This window comes from Rutidosis leptorrhynchoides, chromosome 3 (assembly GCF_046630445.1).
Source record: "Rutidosis leptorrhynchoides isolate AG116_Rl617_1_P2 chromosome 3, CSIRO_AGI_Rlap_v1, whole genome shotgun sequence".
NCBI lineage: Eukaryota > Viridiplantae > Streptophyta > Magnoliopsida > Asterales > Asteraceae > Rutidosis > Rutidosis leptorrhynchoides.
Genome location: NC_092335.1, coordinates 618,822,429 through 618,835,166, shown reverse-complemented (window position 1 = coordinate 618,835,166; position 12,738 = coordinate 618,822,429). Strand labels below are relative to the sequence as shown.

General features: G+C 33.1%; 1 pseudogene; it reads right to left on the bottom strand.

Annotated features, from left to right (window-relative positions):
• Positions 1–828: 828 nt before the first annotated feature.
• On the bottom strand, positions 829–12,492 carry LOC139898939 (E3 ubiquitin-protein ligase RDUF2-like; annotated as a pseudogene).
• Between the last annotated feature and the right edge of the window lie 246 nt (positions 12,493–12,738).

The window sequence follows — 12,738 nt, the reverse complement described above, 5'->3', positions numbered from 1 at the left end:
TAAAAAATAAAAGGATGTAAAAGAAAAGCGATAAAAATTTCATATTTGGTTTCTTTCATTCATTTGCTACTCTCTAACTAAAATGCCAAACTCGGGCAGGAATCACATAAATTATCTATGGTCCAACTAGTTTTAAGCTACTTTATATTTGTTAGGTATGAACTTTAGATTAGGGTGCAACATCCATAGAAATCTGATGTCTTGCCTTAATTTAACAAGTTATCTGGTATGTTGCAACCTTTTCTTGTTTGAATGGACCAAGCAACCAATCCTTTTCATCAGTTTTTCTTTTAAACTTGCAATATATCCTTAGGTGTATCTATTAGATACTTTATCCACAATAAACTTTACTTTATATGGTCACAAATATAATAATTATAAGTTATTAAATTTATTCAGTGAAGTAAAGCAGTTTGATCATACATTGCTCCATTATCTTCAAGCAGGAATTATGCACAATCCATTCCATCTTACTTTTATATCATGCCTCATTCTTTAACCATGATTTCGTGCCAAATCATCTTCAATGAAAGCTTCCACTCGAATAAAAAACACAACAGGATGATAACACACCAAATTGACCTAATACACATAAATTTAAGATAAATTGATCCCAATTTGAAATCAATAATGAACCAACTGCACAAAAGAACACACCAATAGATATCAGAAACACTACTATACTGTAAGTAACTTAATCTTTCCTTTTTAAATCAAATCAAATAATCAAATATATTTACAAATTACAATACAAGCAAGTTTAGGAACTTGAACCACATTATAATTTACCAAGTTTGGCTCTACAATTACCATATGAAGCCTTGCACATTACAATCTTGATATACCATTTTGTTCATCCAAAATCAAAGTACTATTTCTCCTTAATGTCATTCTACCAAAAATTGAACTTGAGAAACTCCTATTTCTATTCATCGAACCACCATTCATACTCGAATTCGACCTACTTCTCCTAAACACCGAAAAAATATTCCGAAACACTCTCCCAATTCCACTCTCTCGATTCGTCCTATACCTTCCCAACTCCCAAATTATCCTCCTAGGCATACCCGAACTAGGTCTTAATCCACCTTCCCCTTCTGCCGTATACACAACCGACAACTCTATCTCTCACCACCACCATTTATTCTCCCACCATTAAACCTAACAACTGCAAATCCACCACCAGGTAATCACCAAATCGTTAATCCTATGTCTTCATTACTCGATTCTGTTGTAATGGAATTTGATTCTGTTACAACCGAATCTGAAGGAAGTTCATAACGGCAAACAGTACACAAGTTTCGAATACTTAGCCACGGAACAATACAATCAGAAGGGTATATATGTTTACAAGGCATTTCAAGTACTTCAACACCTAAATCAAATGATTCAATACAAATTACACAGTGCGATTCTTTGTTGAGGTATAGATTACTTACCTCAACTGTTGATAACGATTCAACGGCGGATTTCGACACCGGCAGTTGTTTAGAATAATTTAATCTGGTTATATCGATTTGAGATAGCTGTTCAAGTAATCGATCGAATCCTGATCCCATTAGAAACTCCGACATCATCTCTGGTAAAGGCTGTAAGCCGGAACCAGCTCTGTCATCGTAATACAGTTCAAAACCTCTATCTCTGGTTCCGGAATCATCGTCCCTACCGTCTGAAACACCTCGAAGAACTATGACCGGATTGAACGGTGACTGTTCCCCATTATGACGTCGATTACGACGGCGAACTCTCAGATCTGACCGGGTGTTGTTCCTGAGCACGTATTTCACGACCGTACTTTTTCCGTTATTTTTTACCGTTTATTATTTAACGCCCGTTAATTGTTATTCGTGCCACGTCATTTCTATGATCTATATTATTATTTTTGTAATAATATATTAATTATTATGTGTTAAGTAAATATTTGTATTCATATTTTAGTTGTACGTTTCTACGTGTCGTGGATTTCTATCCGGCGAATCTTTTCGGTTTTCAAACCAACGGTCAGACTTTTGGGATTTTTAAATCTAAATTATTTTAAATATGATATTTTGATGTCATATGATTATATATAGTGTTTATATATTTTATTTTTCGCATATACGTTATCTCTCCGAATATTTAATCGCGTAGAAGCGTTTTCGTGTTTTGGGCTTCGATCGGGCGTTCAGGCTAAAGGTAAATTATCAAATATCAAAGTGGGACACTAAGGGGCCCAGCCCATTCCATTTTTGGCCGAACACCCCAAGGTAGGGGGGTGTTTAGCTCACTTGTTCCCTCATTTTCATTTTTGTCATATCATTTCATTTTCACAAAACCTATTTTGTCTCTAGCATTTTGTCTCTTCCTCTTTTTCTTTTTTTGGTCGTCGCCACCTCTCACCATCATTATCACCATCTTCTTCAATCAAGCAAGCATTTCAAAGGGCTTTTAACATCATCGGATTCACCGCATCATTCTCTACACGCTCATACCATTCGTTACTTGATTAGGGTATAAACCCTAACCCTAGATTTTTGATTTTTATTTAATATTACTGATTTTGATGTTATTATGATAGTATAGCACTTGTGTATTGTTGTATTGATGATTGTATGCGTAGAAATGCTCGATTGTGTATGTTTTCGGTTTGATAAAATTTGGACAGCAGACTATTTGATTATTTCTATACATTTATCTGATGTTTTTGATAAAATAAAGTGTTTAGATGTGTTCCTCTCATCAAGACATTGATTTTAGACTCCGAATTCATGTTATTTCGAGTCCCGGATCTTAAGTTATGATTAATTTGGTGTTTTCATGAGATCAAAATATAAAAACGAATGTATTCAGTTTTGGTCCGACTTTGTGACCATTTTTGGAGCCTCTAGGGTATACTAGTGTGTTAGGATTGATGATTTGATGAACTTTCATGTTTGGGTCATCTAAATTCGAGCCACGGATCACCCTGTATGACTAAAACATGTTTTTGAACGGATTAAAGCTTTAAGTTGGTTCATGGCTGTTCATCACGACTTGTGAACTGAATTTAGGGTGTTCTTGAGTACACTAATGTGTCGGGTGATTTGGTTAGATGAAGATATATATAAAATTCATCGAAAACCGACACCCGAGGCTCAAGATATGACACGGCGAACGTTTTAATTAAACTTTTGGTTATAAAATTTAACTTATGATATAAATAATGATTTTTATTATTATTAAATTACTTATGATATAAAAGTAATTAATTTAATTTAAGACTTATGATATATATATTTATTATATCGTTTATTAATTACTTTATGATTCAATTAGACTTTTAATTAAACTTATGATTAATAATACTTTTATTATTAATGAAAAATACTTATGATAAGTATTAAACTTATGTTATGAGATTATCATTATAAGACTTATAATAAAGATTAAATAATTATTTAATTATTATAAGGCTTAGTTATTATTTAATTATAATTTAGTTATTAAATACTTATGATTTAATAATTATAATTAAATACTTATGATATGATTAATAATTCATTATTAATTAATAATACTTATGATATGATTAAAAATTTATTATTAATTAATAACACTTATGTTATGGTAAATATTTAATTAATTAATTAAATACTTATGTTATATTAATTATATCATTTAAACTTATGTTAACTTTATTAATTCAATTTAATTTAATTAAACTTATGACATGACATGATTATACATATATGACTTTAAATAACATTATTACTTTTATTATTACTATAACTTATACTTTAAATCTTAATGTTGACTATGTTTGACCAAGGTTGACTTTTGAGTTGACTTTCAGTTGACTTTTGTTGACTTTCTAATTAAGAAAACTTTCCTAAGTTAAAAACTTTCTAAAAATAGAAACTTTCTAAATATGGAAACTTTCTAAATATAGAAACTTTCCAAAAATAGTAACTTTCCAAAAATAGAAACTTTCCAAAAATAGAAAGTACGTGTTATTACGCTGTCTTGATCAAACTGAAGCATACTGAGTATTGTTCTTTGTTTACTTGCAACAAGTACTACATCTATCATACTAAGACTTGACCTAAGTTAGTTATTTATATCGACCTGCTTTATTTATAGGTCGACGTTGTGATCATTCTTGATCACTTTACTTCTTGCGGTTCACGTTTCTGTGTTATTACTTCGTTTACGTTAAGGTGAGTTATAGTCCCATTTTTCTATTTTAAATCTTTTGGGATGAGAATACATACAATTTATTTTACATATTGGATGCAAGTGGAATTTGGTTTAAACTATTCATTGTGAGTCGAACGAAAATATTCCCTAATCTGGTAATTTTAATCGCTGGTTTCTACCGGTGAACACGAATCCTATGGATAGATCTATCGGGCCTGACAGCCCCATTTCGTGCTAGTCGCGCTAGCATTTATAGACGGAATGTATTAGTACTTCGTATTTTGGAAGATACACATGTTCAGTGTATATTTTTATATTGGTTTTGTTAAGGGTATGGAGTTGTTAAGTTATTACCAGGTGGTTCACGGGTTAATGGAATAATATTTTTATATGTTTTCGAGCATATAATTTTGTGGTCCAAAATGGGTCTTTATATTTTCAAACATAAATTTTTATGGTTTAAATTAAATATTGTTTGCAATATTAAACCTATAATTCACTCAACATTTTTGTTGACGGTTTACTCGCATGTTTTATTCTCAGGTTCATGATTGATTGCTTCCGCTGTGCTTAGAGAATCTGCATATTTATGATGGCAGCTTTTGTTAAACATTAACTTGCATTCTATTTTGATACATTAAATTGTGGGTGTTTGTTGACTTTGTTTTGGTCAACTTTTGGTCAAGTATTTATGTATAGTTTTTCTAAACTTATATATTTTTGTAGGTTTCCTTTATAGGAAATCATCTTTAAATAAAGAATGCAAGGTTATTTATTAAATTCATTTAGAGTTATGATCAAGCTGTGGGACCAAGATAACGATGGTCCTCAAGTGTACTTTGACGGGTCGTTAAATTTGGTATCAGAGCGTTGATTGTAGGGAATTAGGTTGCATTAACGTCGTTACCCGTGTCCATAGGGTGCATTAGTGAGTCAAGTCTACAGCCCGGCCTATAATGTATTATTATATGTGATTATTTGTATCGTATTGGTATGTATATTGTTTTTCATATACGTACATCTCCTTCTTATGTCCTGAATCCGGGAGGAACTCCCATTATGATTTAAACGTATCCTCTGACACTTGAGAGTTTATCTTTTATAAGAACACCTCGGTTAGTGAAATCGAGGGATGTCATTCTTGACTTCTGGAATTCTCGACATTTCTATGTCATCTATTATGGTTATGTATATAACGTTTGAGTTATATTACACGAGATGTTATTCTTGACTTCTAAATGCTCGACATTTCGATGTCAGCTATTATGTTTAGGTATATAACATTCCTGTTATATTGCGTGCATTTGTGCCATTGTGCCTTTGTGCTTTGGTTGTCGAACCGGAAAACGTCATTCTTGACTTTTAAAGATTCTTGATACTTCAAAGACATTTCTATGTCATCGTTACTCTTATTCATTATTGTTGATGTTTTGTCTCTTGTGCTATCCTTAGCACATTGTTTAAGAAATCATTTTAGAGAAATTGTGTGAAAATTCGAGGTTGATCGCGTGTCCTGACATCATGTAGTACTATTGAAATGGAACTATGAATTAGTATAATATAATGACGTCAGGCCAACGTGATTATATTACGTTAATTCATATAGAAATTCCAATATTGTGACATGGGGAATAGAAAGCGAGTCAAAGAAAATTTTTACACCACTCATTCAGAAAATTCCGATGTATTACATGGGTAAGGAAAATACTCATTATCTTATTTGTTGATATACGAGAAGCTCGTTTTAACCAAACTACTTATCTCATGCTCTATCCGTCATACCTCGCTTGTTAGCAACAGTTTCGCTCGAGAACAGTTTTGGCCCAAGGACTTACGTCCTGATAATAGTCAAAACAATATTTAACTCGTTAGTTTTTATGACCTCGTAACATTTGTGGGTCAAATGTCGCACGACGATTCAAGTCCTCCACTCGACCTTCTATGATCTTACTTCAACTCGTAACCTCTGAAATACGAATACCCTGCTTATCATCAGAATTCTTACACATTTGTTTAATTGGGCGGTCCTCATGAGATTTATGGACAAATAGAAGTAGTAAGATTTTCTGTCATGTATGCAATTTATAAAATCACATATGTACGTATAAAATCAAATAAATAAATTTACCTTAACTTATTTTGGTTAGTACATACTAAATTATACCTTTAAAATTATTTTAAAACCACTCATTTATTGAGTTGTTTAACCGAGTCAAATTGTTTTATATAAAGTGGTACACGTTGTACATACTTCTAAAATTACTAAGAATTTCATTCCGTTTATGTTGTCACATCAAACGTTTAGATTTTTTTTTCAAAACTTCATTGATTGATTATATTAAAATTTTCGCAAATACTCTACCATGTGTTTGGGTCACAGTTCTTCTTGTCCTGTATTTAAGGATAAAACTTACCATTAAGTCTATTGATAAAAACTCTTACGCCAATTTGGATGGTGGTTTTATAAAATTTGTTGGAAAGTCTTAGCGCTCATAAAATTTTCCCTCTTATGGTTGGACATGGCCGAAACGCGGACCGATAAATCAACTTTTATAGGTACACTCGGTGGTCGCCCTATTGTAGAAAAGGCACTGGGTGGGTTTCTACCCCAACTGTTGTTATAGTTGGTATCTTGGATATATATTACACTCGACCTTTTGAGAAGTTTCTACTCTCAATTTCACGGCTAATCGCAACTCCCTCGTAAACATCAATCCTATGATTCAATACTTTGAGGCGCACGGAATCATTTTTGGAGATTCATCTCACCTGGAGTCGACTATTCTTTATAGTCCACGATTCACGTTTCTTTCCATCCGCATATAAATTGAAGAATAAGGATGAATGCTAGATTGCCTCGCTCATTGTGCAAGGTAGTTCACTCTCGTTGAAAGATCATACCTTTTGTAGGTCTCCCTTTCGGAAATGTAATGAAAATTTACTTTGAAGTCCATGATCTTCGTTATCCCCTTTGAAGGAATTACCTTAAACGTCTATACCACTGATATGGCTACTCTTTATATTTCTTCCTTCGTTGGTTGCAACTATATCTCATTCGTCCTAGTTCGTCCCCTTGGGGAGCTCCTGTTTTGTTTGTTAAGAAGAAAGATGGTTCGTTTCGTTTGTGTATTGATTATCGCGAGTTGAAAAAGTTTACTGTTAAAAATCGTTACCCTCTTCCGAGAATTGATGATCTGTTCGATCAGCTTCAAGGTTCATCCGTTTATTCCAAGAACGATCTTCATTCCGGTTATCACCAATTGCGCTTTAAAGAAACTGATATTCCGAAAACCGCTTTCCGTACCCGTTATGGTCACTACGAATATCTTGTTATGACGTTTAGATTGACTAACGCACCTGCTGTGTTCATAGACCTCATGAACCGTCTGTGTAGCCCATATATGGATAAATTCGTTATCGTTTTCATCAATGATATCCTTATCTATTCCAAGAGTGATCAAGAGCACGAAGATTAGTGCTTGATTTATTAAGAAAAGACGAGCTGTATGTTGATTTTTTTTCTAAGTATGCGTTCTGGTTGAAAGAAGTTCAATTCCTTGGGCACGTTGTTAGTAAACAGGAAATTCATGTTGATCCTGCCAAGATTGAGGCAATTGAGAAGTGGGAAGCTCCGAAGACTTCTACTCAGATTCGTCAGTTCCTAGGTTTGGCAGGCTATTATAGAAGGTTCATTCAAGATTTTTCACGAGTAGCGAAACCTCTGACTGCTTTAACGCATAAGGGGAAGAAGTACGAGTGGAAGAGCAAACAAGAGTCTGCTTTCCAAACTCTGAAGAAGAAGTTAACTTCTGCACCGATATTATCACTTCATGAGGGTAATGATGATTTGTTATCCATTGTGATGCTTCGTATCAAGGTTTTGGTTGTGTTTTGATGCAGCGAAAGAAAGTCATTGCTTACGCGTCACGTCAGTTGAAGATTCATGAACAGAATTATACAACCCATGATTTAGAAATGGGAGATGTTGTGTCCGCACTCAAGAATTGGAGACATTACTTATATGGGGTCAAATGTACAGTGTATACTGATCACAAAAGTCTTCAACATATCTTTGATCAATGACAGTGGAATATGAGGTAGCCAAGATGGGTTGAATTGTTGAACGATTATGATTGTGAACTCCTTTAGCCATTCCGGGAAAAAGCCAATGTCGTGGCTGATGCTTTGAGTCGAAAAGAGAGAGTTAAACCTCGTAGATTTAGAGCCTTAAATATGACAATTCGAACTAACCTCACTAGGCAGATTCTTGAGGCACAACAAGAAGCCATGAAGGAGGAGAATTTCATAACGGGAAGGTCAGAGGCTTGAGTAAACAGTTGAGGTACGAACCTATGGTACTCGGTATTTTGCGGGACATCTTTGGGTTCCGAAATTTGGTGATTTGCGACAACTTGTTTTAGATGAAGCTCATAAGTCTAGGTACTATATTCATCCTGGTTCAGGAAAGATGTATCATAATCTTAAGGAGCTATACTGGCGGCCTAACTTGAAAGCTGATGTGGATACTTATGTGGCTAAGCGTTTGACCTGTGCTAATGTTAAAGCTGAACATCAGAAACCGTGGCTTATCGTTTTGAAATTACCACAAGAGCTTAGCGCTGTTCATGACGTTTTTCATGTATCGAATTTGAAGAAGTGTTTGGCCGAGGCCAATGAAACCATTCCTCTTGATGAACTTCATGTTGATAAACAACTCCATTTTATTGAAGAACCTGTTGAAATTATGGATCAAGAGGTTAAGACACTCAAGCAGAGTAGAATTCCTATCGTCCGAGTTAGATGGAATGCCAGATGCGGACCCGAGTTCACTTGGGAACGTGAAGATCAGATGAGGCAGAAGTACCCGCATTTGTTCTTAGATGTCGAGTCAACCCCTGCACCTGTTTAAATTTCGGGACGAAATTTTCGTAACGGGAAGGTACTATCACGACCCTACTTTTTCCGTTATCTTTTACCGTTTATTATTTAACGCCCGTTAATTTTTATTCGTGCCACGTCATTTCTATGATCTATATTATTATTTTTGTAATAATATATTAATTATTATGTGTTAAGTGAATATTTGTATTCATATTTTAGTTGTACGTTTCTACGTGTCGTGAATTTCTATCCGGCGAATCTTTTCGGTTTTCAAATCAACGGTCAGACTTTTGGGATTTTTAAATCCAAATTATTTTAAATATGATATTTTGATGTCATATGATTATATATAGTGTTTATATATTTTATTTGTCGCGTATACGTTATCTCTCCGAATATTTAATCGCGTAGAAGCGTTTTCGCGTTTCGGGCTTCGATCGGGCGTTCAGGCTAAAGGTAAATTATCAAATATCAAAGTGGGACACTAAGGGGCCCAGCCCATTCCATTTTTGGCCGAACACCCCAAGGGAGGGGGGGTGTTTAGCTCACTTGTTCCCTCATTTTCATTTTTGTCATATCATTTCATTTTCACAAAACCTATTTTGTCTCTAGCATTTTCTCTCTTCCTCTTTTTCTTTTTTTGGCCGTCGCCACCTCTCACCATCATCATCACCATCTTCTTCAATCAAGCAAGCATTTCAAAGGGCTTTTAACATCATCGGATTCACCGCATCATTCTCTACACGCTCATACAATTCGTTTCTTGATTAGGGTATAAACCCTAACCCTAGCTTTTTGATTTTTATTTGATATTACTGATTTTGATGTTATTATGATAGTATAGCACTTGTGTATTATTGTATTGATAATTGTATGCGTAGAAATGCTCGATTGTGTATGTTTTCGGTTTGATAAAATTTGGACAGCGGACTATTTGATCATTTCTGTACATTTAGCTAATTTTTTTTGATAAAATAAAGTGTTTAGATGTGTTCCTATCATCAAGACATTGATTTTAGACTCCGAATTCATGTTATTTCGAGTCCCGGATCTTAAGTTATGATTAATTTGGTGTTTTCATGAGATCAAAATATAAAAACGAATGTATTCAGTTTTGGTCCGACTTTGTGACCATTTTTGGAGCCTCTAGGGTATACTAGTGTGTTAGGATTGATGATTGGATGAACTTTCATGTTCGGGTCATCGAAATCCGAGCCACGGATCACCCGGTATGACTAAAACATGTTTTTGAACGGATTAAAGCTTTAAGTTGGTTCATGGCTATTCATCACGACTTGTAAACTGAATTTAGGGTGTTCTTGAGTACACTAATGTGTCTGGTGGTTTGGTTAGATGAAGATATATATAAAATTCGTCGAAAACCGACACCCGAGGCTCAAGATATGACACGACGAACGTTTTAATTAAACTTTTGGTTATAAAATTTAACTTATGATATAAATAATGATTTTCATTATTATTAAATTACTTATGATATAAAAGTAATTAATTTAATTTAAGACTTATGATATATATATTTATTATATCGTTTATTAATTACTTTATGATTTAATTAGACTTTTAATTAAACTTATGATTAATAATACTTTTATTATTAATGAAAAATACTTATGATAAGTATTAAACTTATGTTATGAGATTATTATTATAAGACTTATAATAAAGATTAAATAATTATTTAATTATTATAAGGCTTAGTTATTATTTAATTATAATTTAGTTATTAAATACTTATGATTTAATAATTATAATTAAATACTTATGATATGATTAATAATTCATTATTAATTAATAATACTTATGATATGATTAAAAATTTATTATTAATTAATAACACTTATGTTATGATAAATATTTAATTAATTAATTAAATACTTATGTTATATTAATTATATCATTTAAACTTATGTTAACTTTATTAATTCAATTTAATTTAATTAAACTTATGACATGACATGATTATACATATATGACTTTAAATAACATTATTACTTTTATTATTACTATAACTTATACTTTAAATCTTAATGTTGACTATGTTTGACCAAGGTTGACTTTTGAGTTGACTTTCAGTTGACTTTGACTTTCAGTTGACTTTTGTTGACTTTCTAATTAAGGAAACTTTCCTAAGTTAAAAACTTTCTAAAAATAGAAACTTTCTAAATATGGAAACTTTCTAAATATAGAAACTTTCCAAAAATAGTAACTTTCCAAAAATAGAAACTTTCTAAAAATAGAAAGTACGTGTTATTACGATGTCTTGATCAAACCGAAGCATACTGAGTGTTGTTCTATGTTTACTTGCAACAAGTACTACATCTATCATATTAAGACTTGACCTAAGTTAGTTATTTATATCAACCTGCTTTATTGTGATCATTCTTGATCACTTTACTTCTTGCGGTTCACGTTTCTGTGTTATTACTTAGTTTACGTTAAGGTGAGTTATAGTCCCATTTTTATATTTTAAATCTTTTGGGATGAGAATACATGCAATTTATTTTACATATTGGACGCAAGTGGAATTTGGTTTAAATTATTCATTGTGAGTCGAACGAAAATATTCCCTAATCTGGTAATTTTAATCACTGGTTTCTACCGGTGAACACGAATCCTATGGATAGATCTATCGGGCCCGACAGCCCCATTTCGTGCTAGTCGCGCTAGCATTTACAGACGGAATGTATTAGTACTTCGTATTTTGGAAGATACACCTGTTCAGTGTATATTTTTATATTGGTTTTGTTACGGGTATGGAGTTGTTAAGTTATTACCAGGTGGCTCACGGGTTAATGGAATAATATTTTTATATGTTTTCGAGCATATAATTTTGTGGTCCAAAATGGGTCTTTTTGTTTTCAAACATAAATTTTTATGGTTTAAATTAAATATTGTTTGCAATATTAAACCTATAATTCACTCAACATTTTTGTTGACAGTTTACTCGCATGTTTTATTCTCAGGTTCATGATTGATTGCTTCCGCTGTGCTTAGAGAGTCTGCATATTTATGATGGCAGCTTTTGTTAAACATTAACTTGCATTCTATTTTGATACATTAAATTGTGGGTGTTTGTTGACTTTGTTTTGGTCAACTTTTGGTCAAGTATTTATGTATGGTTTTTCTAAACTTACATATTTTGGTAGGTTTCCTTTATAGGAAATCATCTTTAAATAAAGAATGCAAGGTTATTTATTAAATTTATTTAGAGTTATGATCAAGCTGTGGGACCAAGATAACGATGGTCGTTAAGTGTACTTTGACGGGTCGTTAAAACGTACATCGCGTTGGCTAGAAATCTGCGACGGTTCGCCGGCAGGGTTGAACCAACGGCTTCAATGAAACCTTCGTCGCAGTAGGACAGACGACGGTGGTTTCATTTTCAACTGTGATGAAATGTGTGCATCGGTAACACCAATACGACATCGTTGACATGTTTGACTAAATTATTGACCGGTGAGTCGGTAACGGAATTAATTTAACTGTTATTAATAAATTATATTCATATAGATAGTGGATTGTGGGGTTTGGGTGTGAAGGGGTTTGGGTGTGATGAAAGTGAGATAAATAATAATTTTGGTTTATTATGCGTACAGATGTTATATATGTATTCACGGGCGATGATGACTTGATACAGTATTTGCATGGTGAGAAATGGTGTGGCATTGCTTAGGAGACGTC